Source organism: Rosa rugosa, chromosome 4 (assembly GCF_958449725.1).
Source record: "Rosa rugosa chromosome 4, drRosRugo1.1, whole genome shotgun sequence".
Classification (NCBI taxonomy): Eukaryota; Viridiplantae; Streptophyta; class Magnoliopsida; order Rosales; family Rosaceae; genus Rosa; species Rosa rugosa.
This window is the reverse complement of record NC_084823.1, coordinates 10,955,628-10,963,879: the sequence shown is the minus strand read 5'-3', so window position 1 is coordinate 10,963,879 and position 8,252 is coordinate 10,955,628. Positions and strand designations below refer to the sequence as shown.

Genomic DNA, 8,252 nt, shown 5'->3' with positions numbered 1-8,252 from the left:
GGTCTGATCCTCACGGATCGCCCTTTGAATCGTCATTTCACAATTATACGAAGATCCAACGGTCGGATCTTCATCCATGACCACACAAAGTCATCGGAACAGTTCTACGATCATCATATCAGAATTACAAGTCGATCGGAAGGTCTGATCCTCACAGATTGAAACCGAAATTATGTATTGTATATCGACATGTTCGTATCGATGTGTATATAGAAAAGAGGAACAAAATTTGTTCTTGAGGTGGCAGGAAGTGGCTGGAAACGGAAAATTTGGCCCACACTTCCTAAACCAAAAATCTTCTTCACAACATGTACAACAACTTTCCCAACTACACTAAAGTCAAATTATAAGCCAATTGATCGAATTTTACCTTGGAACAAAAGGGGCCGATTGAAACCCTAGAAATTCAATCCTTCGATTCGAGCTCCACACTTGAAATCGTTGCAAGCCACCTTGGGAGAAACCTTCCTCAGCCTTTGGGCTACAAAAACCCCTCAAGAAACACCAGCTATAGTGGGCCGAAGGAGGGAGAACCGATGGAGGTGATTTGCAGCTCGACCGCGGAGGTTCCCGGCCTTGCTGATCCGTCTACGGCTCATCTCGTGCTCGATTACCACCACAGACGTCACGAGGAGGATGAGGCGAAGCTATTGCAAGTTGTCTCGTGGCCAACGGTGGCCGAACCGCGGAGAAATCGACCGGCGAAGGGGAGGGGGGTGACTTGGGCTTGGGGAGAGAGAGAGAGAGAGAGAGAGAGAGAGAGAGAGAGAGAGAGAGAGAGAGAGAGAGAGAGAGAGAGAGAGAGAGAGAGAGAGAGAGAGAGAGAGAGAGAGAGAGAGAGAGAGTATGAGGGCAATACTGTCAATGAATGTTAGATTGGGTAAATGGGGTTAAAAAACTCTTAGTGGGGCAATTTTTAAGCTGAAATTGGGTAAGTGGTCACAACCCCAAAATATTAAGGTCTAGAAGCTTAGAATGAATCCTTGTTTTATCAAATAAAAAGGAGGGCAGTCGTTATTCAATATGCTTCTAATTAAAGCTGCCGCTTTATTACCTCTACCAACGCCCTTATTTAATGGGATATCAACATTGATTACAAGTAATGCAACTTTAATTAAGCATTTGCATATGTTCTAGTCTAAATTTTTGATGAAACTCTTTACAGTTTGTATTGATTGTGCTAAATTTTTATTCCACGAAGGGAGAAGCAATAGAAACTGCAAAACTATTAGCAACAACAGATAACAAACAAGGACCTTTCACAGGTCTCAAGCTAGAAAGTTTCATTGAATTTGCCAACGAGTAGTACAATATACTTTAACTCACACTTTTTCTACATCCATATGATCTTCTAAAGTAGATCGGTATCGCACATATAATAAAAGAAACAAAGCTGTCCATATGGTCGCAGATGTCACGTTTTCGGAAATCTGTCATTCTTTGCAATTTTTGCAAAATTTCGTCCTTATACTAAAATGGAAATTTTTCCCGAATGCGATAACTTCTTCATACGAACTCCGATTTTTGTGTTCTGCATATGCACGAACTCGTATCGATGCGCTCTACGACTTTCATGAAGAAAGTTTTCCCAAATTCCAAAAGTATAAAAAGTCAACTTTTGAATCTACGTTTCGAGCTTCTAAAACGTACTAACAATTTCGATTTTTCGATAATTCAAATCGAACTAGGCATTTACACTACAATTCGAGCAAATGATACTCTCATTAATTCTACGAATAATACATGAAATTAATATGAAAATTGAGGTTATTACACTAGCAATTGGTATCCCCATTGCTCGTGGAGCCAAAATCATAACTGCCTCTTCTACAGTACTCTCTATAGGGAAAATTGTAATATGATCCATGATCATTGTACACGTGGTGGTCTGGATTGATGTCATTGGTCCATATGATGATTTGTACTTATTTCTTATTGGTCTATTAATTTAATTTTTTTTCACCCCGCTGCACAATCCTCACTAAATTCTAGTAATATTATTGATTCAGACCACCACATGACATCTGCGACCATAAAATAATTACACTATGTAAGTCGATCTCTCTATATAGGCTGCAACTCTTGATACTCTCTGAATGATCGATCTGTACCTGACCAACCACCAACCATAACCAAGTCTGACAATGGTTTTGGCCACCGGCCAATAGATGCTGCCGTTAATTAATGCTTAGTTTTTCTCCCATCTGCAGCAAAATTATTGAATCTCCAAGTACATGATTAATAAGTTTTCCTTTTTCTGCGTTACGGTTTACATATTCAACTGGAGAGGATTGTATGCACCGACAGTGCAAGTGCACTGTCGGTTATTTTAATCTCTAAAAAAATAACAGCCACTCATCTAATCCACTCATTTATATATTTTAATATCAAAAAAATTACATTCATTCATATTGCAAGTACCCATGCACTGACGGTGCATGGAATACACTCAACCCATGAGAAAAGGATATGGACTTGTACAGATTGGAAGAATTAATGACGTAGACGGTACACCAATACTAGCCTCACCTAAAAAGAAGGCCACTGCCAGAAATTCAACTCGTTTTAATAGTTTTGTACATATCAATTACCAAATAAAGAAACAAGTTAATGAGTCGATGCCCAAAAAAAATGATGCATGGTTCGACTAATTAAGGCAAAAATGAACCCCCTTCAAACCATGGAAAAGTAAATGCATGCAGATAGACATGCAGTTCAATCAATATGAACAATTAATATCACAATCAAACTAGCAGCTCCGGTAACTAGCTTCCACCTTCATTCGTTATATTGTGTACGTGTGTCTATATATATGTGTGCATACACTCATATTTTAGTACAGAACTATAGAAGAGAGAGCAACATAGCTTAATATAAGCTTAGCTTGAAGAAGATGGCAAGGCTACTTTGGGTGGTGCACAAGCCGGTATATTTTCTGGGGAGGCAATGGAACGGTGTCGACATAGCTAGTGTTTTCACCCATACTGCTATACATCTCCTTGCTCTTCTGGCTCCATTTTACTTCACTTGGTCTGCATTTTGGTTGGCGGTAGTACTCTACTATGTCACCGGTGTGGGAATAACTCTATCTTTCCATAGAAATCTCGCCCACAAAAGCTTCAAGCTTCCCAAATGGCTCGAATACTTCTTCGCCTATTGCGCCGTTCATTCACTTCAGGTTCAGCCATACCCTGAATTTCATTTTTTGTTTTAATTGTTATGTATTTCACATCGGAAAAGCTGAAGCTTTTTCTGCAATTTATAAAGTTATGGAGTTGGTTTTCGGTTTTATAGGGAAGTCCTCTTGAATGGGTTAGCTCGCACAGGAGTCACCACCAGTTTACGGACACCCCGAGCGACCCTCATACCCCTCTTAAGGGTTTCTGGTTTAGTCACATTGGTTGGATCTATGATTTTCGCAAACGTTTTGGAAGTGTATGTATATATAAGTCTCCTGCATGTTCGATCTCCTCACTCTCTGTTTCCAGTACAAATAAGAGTTGAGTGTTTTTTTTTTTGGTTGAACTAACACGTACTTAATATTCATTAACTTAAATTGTGCAGTATGATGGACAGCTAGCTATACAATGTTGGAGATTTGGAAAAACAAAGCTACTATAAGTTTCTTCACTACACGTACCCTTATCACTGTATTGCTTGTGGAGTTGTACTCTATCGCAAAGGAGGAATGCCCTATTTAGTTTGGGCACTGGTAATAGATCATTTCTCTTACCTTTTCTAATTTCTAAATGCATTGTCCTTTCTATTTAACCAATAGTTAACTGCTGCTTATTTGCTTTTTGTTTTTATTATAATTTTATAGGCTGTGAGAACGATATTTTTTCTCCATGTAACTTTTTCGATAAATTCGATTTGCCACATATGGGGAAACCAAGTATGGGATACTGGTGATTTGTCCAAAAACAATTGGTAATTAATAGTATTACATATTGTAGTTTTACTATGTACATCGTTCATGTTTATGTTTCTCGGTGATTTATATAATGAATTTTAATAAATTGTGTTGTTTAGGTTATTTGGATTGCTAGCTCATGGAGAAGGTTGGCACAATAACCACCATGCTTTTGAGTACTCAGCTCGACAAGGTTTTGAATGGTGGCAAATTGATATTACTTGGTATCTGATAAGGTTTCTTGAAATTGTTGGTTTGGCAACTGACGTTAAGCTCCCGACTGAGCTTCAGAAGAATCGAAAAGCTTTAATTATCAAACAAAGTCAGTAGCATGGAACAAGAGGGAAGGTCAGATACAAAAGTGAAATGATTCAAAGGAAACCTGTTGCTCAGATTTAGTATGATATAAGCATATGAGTACATGCATTGCTCTCTCTCTTTCTCTCTCTCTCTCTCATATATATATATATATATATATATTGTATTACAAGATTGCTTTTGTTTCTCTGCGATCGATATGATTTTTAATATGGTTTTATCAATAAATCTCCTTTTGATGAGTACTATATACTAAGTGAATACGAGCCTGCAAATTAATATTGATCAAGTTTATTGCTCTCATGGATTTAGTCAGCTCGCATTAATTTTTTTTTTTCTTCGGTAAAGAGATATAGATTAGATTCAATCTCAGTTCACATTGTAGGCGACTATCACAGTATGCGTGTGATATTTACTTCGCTTCTGGATTGGGTACTAGCATTATAACATACGCATATCTAAAAATCGCCTACAAATTAGGACTGTCAATTCTGACACGATCCGATAACACGACTCGAAACCTGTACAAAATAAGCGGGCTGAACCCGCACAATTAAAAAGCGGGTCTGCCGTGGGTCAACCCGCCAAAACCCATTTAATAAATGGGTCGGCCACGGGTCAACCCGCCAACACGAAGTGAACCCGTATACCCGATTATGTTATACTTCTTCTTGAAATTTTGGACATTGGGAGTATTCGATAATAGGATTAGACAATTTGAAATATTTTGCTTTACAATTATTGGATTTAATTATTTATGAATTATATATAAATTATTTATATTCTTCGTCGTGTGGAGTTTTTAGTGAATTTAATCAATTTATGCATTTTTTTAGTTAAATGGGTTGCATTATTAACACTTAAATGGGTCACTTTGTCTAACACGACACGACCTATTTATTAAATGGGTTAAGCGGGTTAGAAACGGGTAACCCGTTTAATAAATAGGTTGGGTTTTGGTTTAAATTTTTGATACGATTATTAAATGGATTGGGTTTGAGTTTGTATCTTGCAACACGACAAATACCTTGACCCGATACGAACCAACCCGACACGACCCATTGACAGCCCTAGTACAAATACACTGTTGCACATGCCCATACTGACTTTATTTATTATTGTTCATATCCATGTGCCGATGCAATAACTAACTAATAAGTTTCTTTGCCAGAAATGCATTGATTGGTGTACGTTATCAAAGATGAATTATTAACTTCTGCTCCTCAATCAAAGGTTAATTTTTTTTTTTTTTTTGGAAATAAAGGGCTGGTGCGGCTGCCCTCAAACCTTGATTAATGAAACTGTCGAATACAAGGGGAGGACATAGAGCCTAAACCCCTGATTACAATAAGCATCTAGAACACGTCCTGAAATAATATCAGGAGTCTCTACTGAAAAAATGTATTCAACCAGACACCAACTAGCAAAGAGTGCACTACTAGCTACTCTATTTGCTTTGACATAGCGGTGACATAACGGAAAGATAACTCGATATGTAACTCGATTACAACATAGCATAACTACCATAAGTGCATCTTTCCTATCATGTTGCCGCCGGAGAATAAATCCGACGACACTTAGCTTCACCCTGCCACTAGGCGGGAGCGACCATTTGACGAAGTAAGGAACTCGCCGCCTACCTAGAGCAGACAAGGCACGTTGAGTACACACACAGGCACGAAACCCGACTAGCCCTACAAAACCTATGTAGGGACTTATTACTCGCCTAAGGCGCAATTAAACCAGAACATAAGAATCAACGAAAGAAATAAAACAACATAATAGTAAAACAGGGCCTAACTGGGCCCAATTAGCAAAGGGGTCAAAGCAGCCCACAAGTCAACCACCAACACCAACACCTGGCTACCCCGGATCGGTTGCTCCATCAAAGGTTAATTTATATTCATCTAGTTAGAAGGGTAAGTTCTGGAATAGAAATGACAACATTTGGGCAGTATGCATATCTCCGATCTTGTATTTATGCACGTACGTCCAAAATGATTTCATGTTATGGGATAGACCAAGACGTCAAAATCAGGATTTAAAACTCTCCTACTTTGAATACTTGAATAGCTTCTCTCTCTTTCTTTTGGAGTGGTATTCACAATATCTCTATAAGCTGATGAAGAATGCAATGACTTTGCACTAAAGGATTTATATATATTTTTTTTAAATAGCTTAAGGCATCTACATAGGGGAATCACTTTTCAATTACATTTTATTGATCTAAACCACTCAAGTTTTACATCTATAGACATATATCAATTATGCAAATTTTCAGATTATTTAAAAAATTTTAAGATATTTAAAAGCGTAATTTAATAATAGTTTATGTTAGATAGTCAACTACTTCCCATCTTAATTAAAGAAATCGAAAATGAAATGTTGCTTCCCCTCTCAAGAAGGAAACAAAATACCTAGATGGTCAATTAGCTCCAATAAAAAACCCTCGGCTCCGGGAGAGTGTTTGTTTTACTTTTAATCTTCTTTTTGTTGGAAGAGATTCCACGTTTGAATAAAGCGAGACTCTTAGTACCGAAAACAAATAAAATAGAGAAAATGGAAATACGAAAAAAATAAAAAAAAAGGGCAAAATGGTTCAAGAGATTACTTGATGTACATACACACCAACATACATGAACACCAACTCTCTTCCCTTTACCTCACTATTAGTCATTCCTTGCTGTAACAATAATACAATGAAAGCAAAGGAAGTGAAGGAACGGCTTTTAGAGCGCTTTATCCCAAAACGACAAAACACTTTTTATATTTAGATGATCTCTCTGTTCCAACCAAAACTCAAATCTCCTTCAACATAATCACCAAACTCCAAGCCGTTGATTATTCAGGTCACTTCTCGCACCTTTTGATTTCCGCTGGGTTTTCCACATATGGGTGGATTTTGATTTTGGCTTTCAACAAGAACAATGACAAGGGTGTTGATGCTCGTAAGTTCAGTGAGCTCCCGATGACCTCTAGCATTGTACTAAATATATTTGGGGAGTGAAAATTGATGGACTTTCAAATGCACAGGGTCAGTGGACGTAAATTGGCAATTTGGCACGTCCACTCCCATCAAATCTAACTGAAATGCATCCAACTGCCCATGCAGTTGAAACTCCAATGTTTTGTATGAAATTCTAATTCAGAAAAAGTGAACAGTCACCTCTTCAGCAAATTTTATCAAAATGGTTGTCCGAGGTCGTTGCTGACCTTCCCCTCGTACAAAATGAGCTGGTACCACAGCTAGAAAACCAGCACCATCCAAAACACCCTTCGAATAACACCTTCCGAGATGCACTGTGCACAAAAGACAGGATACCCAACAATCGTGTCTCCTTTCTGTTCCCCTATAGCAACAAAGAATCATGATGAGCACAACATTCGTTTCAAATTAATTAAGCACCCATGGCGTCTAACAAACTACACCCACATATTAAACTAAATCGATAAACTCATTTAATTCATTATTGATTGGGGTTCTAGATTCCAAAAGAGGAAAGATGACATTGCTAAACACAATTCAAGAAGATGCAAAAGTGCATTAACAATTATGTGCAATCTCTTCTTCAGCCTAGAATTTTGTTTACAAAACAACCAGTACAACATTCATTTCGATAGAAGGAATTTCTACATGGATAACATGTTATAGTAAACCCAAAAAAATGGAAATCGAATAAACTAGAATTCATTGAATACTTAGCTTAGGCTCAGCCTTATCTTGAGCTATTCTACCAATATTAATGCAAATTGTATAAATTGAAGGATTTAAGATGTATTGAGTAAGTCTAGGGAAGAAAAATCATTGAAAGGAAACAAGGATTCTCATTACATCACCAAATCAAGTGCAACCCAACCCAAAAACTGAAAAGAAAATGAAAAGAAAAAAGCACAGAATGAAGGTTTTTTGTTTTTTTTGTTTTTTTTTTTTTTTTTCTTGTAACAGAAACACGACATCGTTTTGGTTTTCCATTCTAACCCGCTTTCAGTTTCTTCCGGGCTTCAGGCTCTTCTTCCTATT

General features: G+C 37.5%; 1 pseudogene; it reads left to right on the top strand.

The window, feature by feature from the left end:
* The first annotated feature begins 2,823 nt into the window (after positions 1-2,823).
* Positions 2,824-4,347, top strand: LOC133746141 (palmitoyl-monogalactosyldiacylglycerol delta-7 desaturase, chloroplastic-like; annotated as a pseudogene).
* Positions 4,348-8,252: the final 3,905 nt, after the last annotated feature.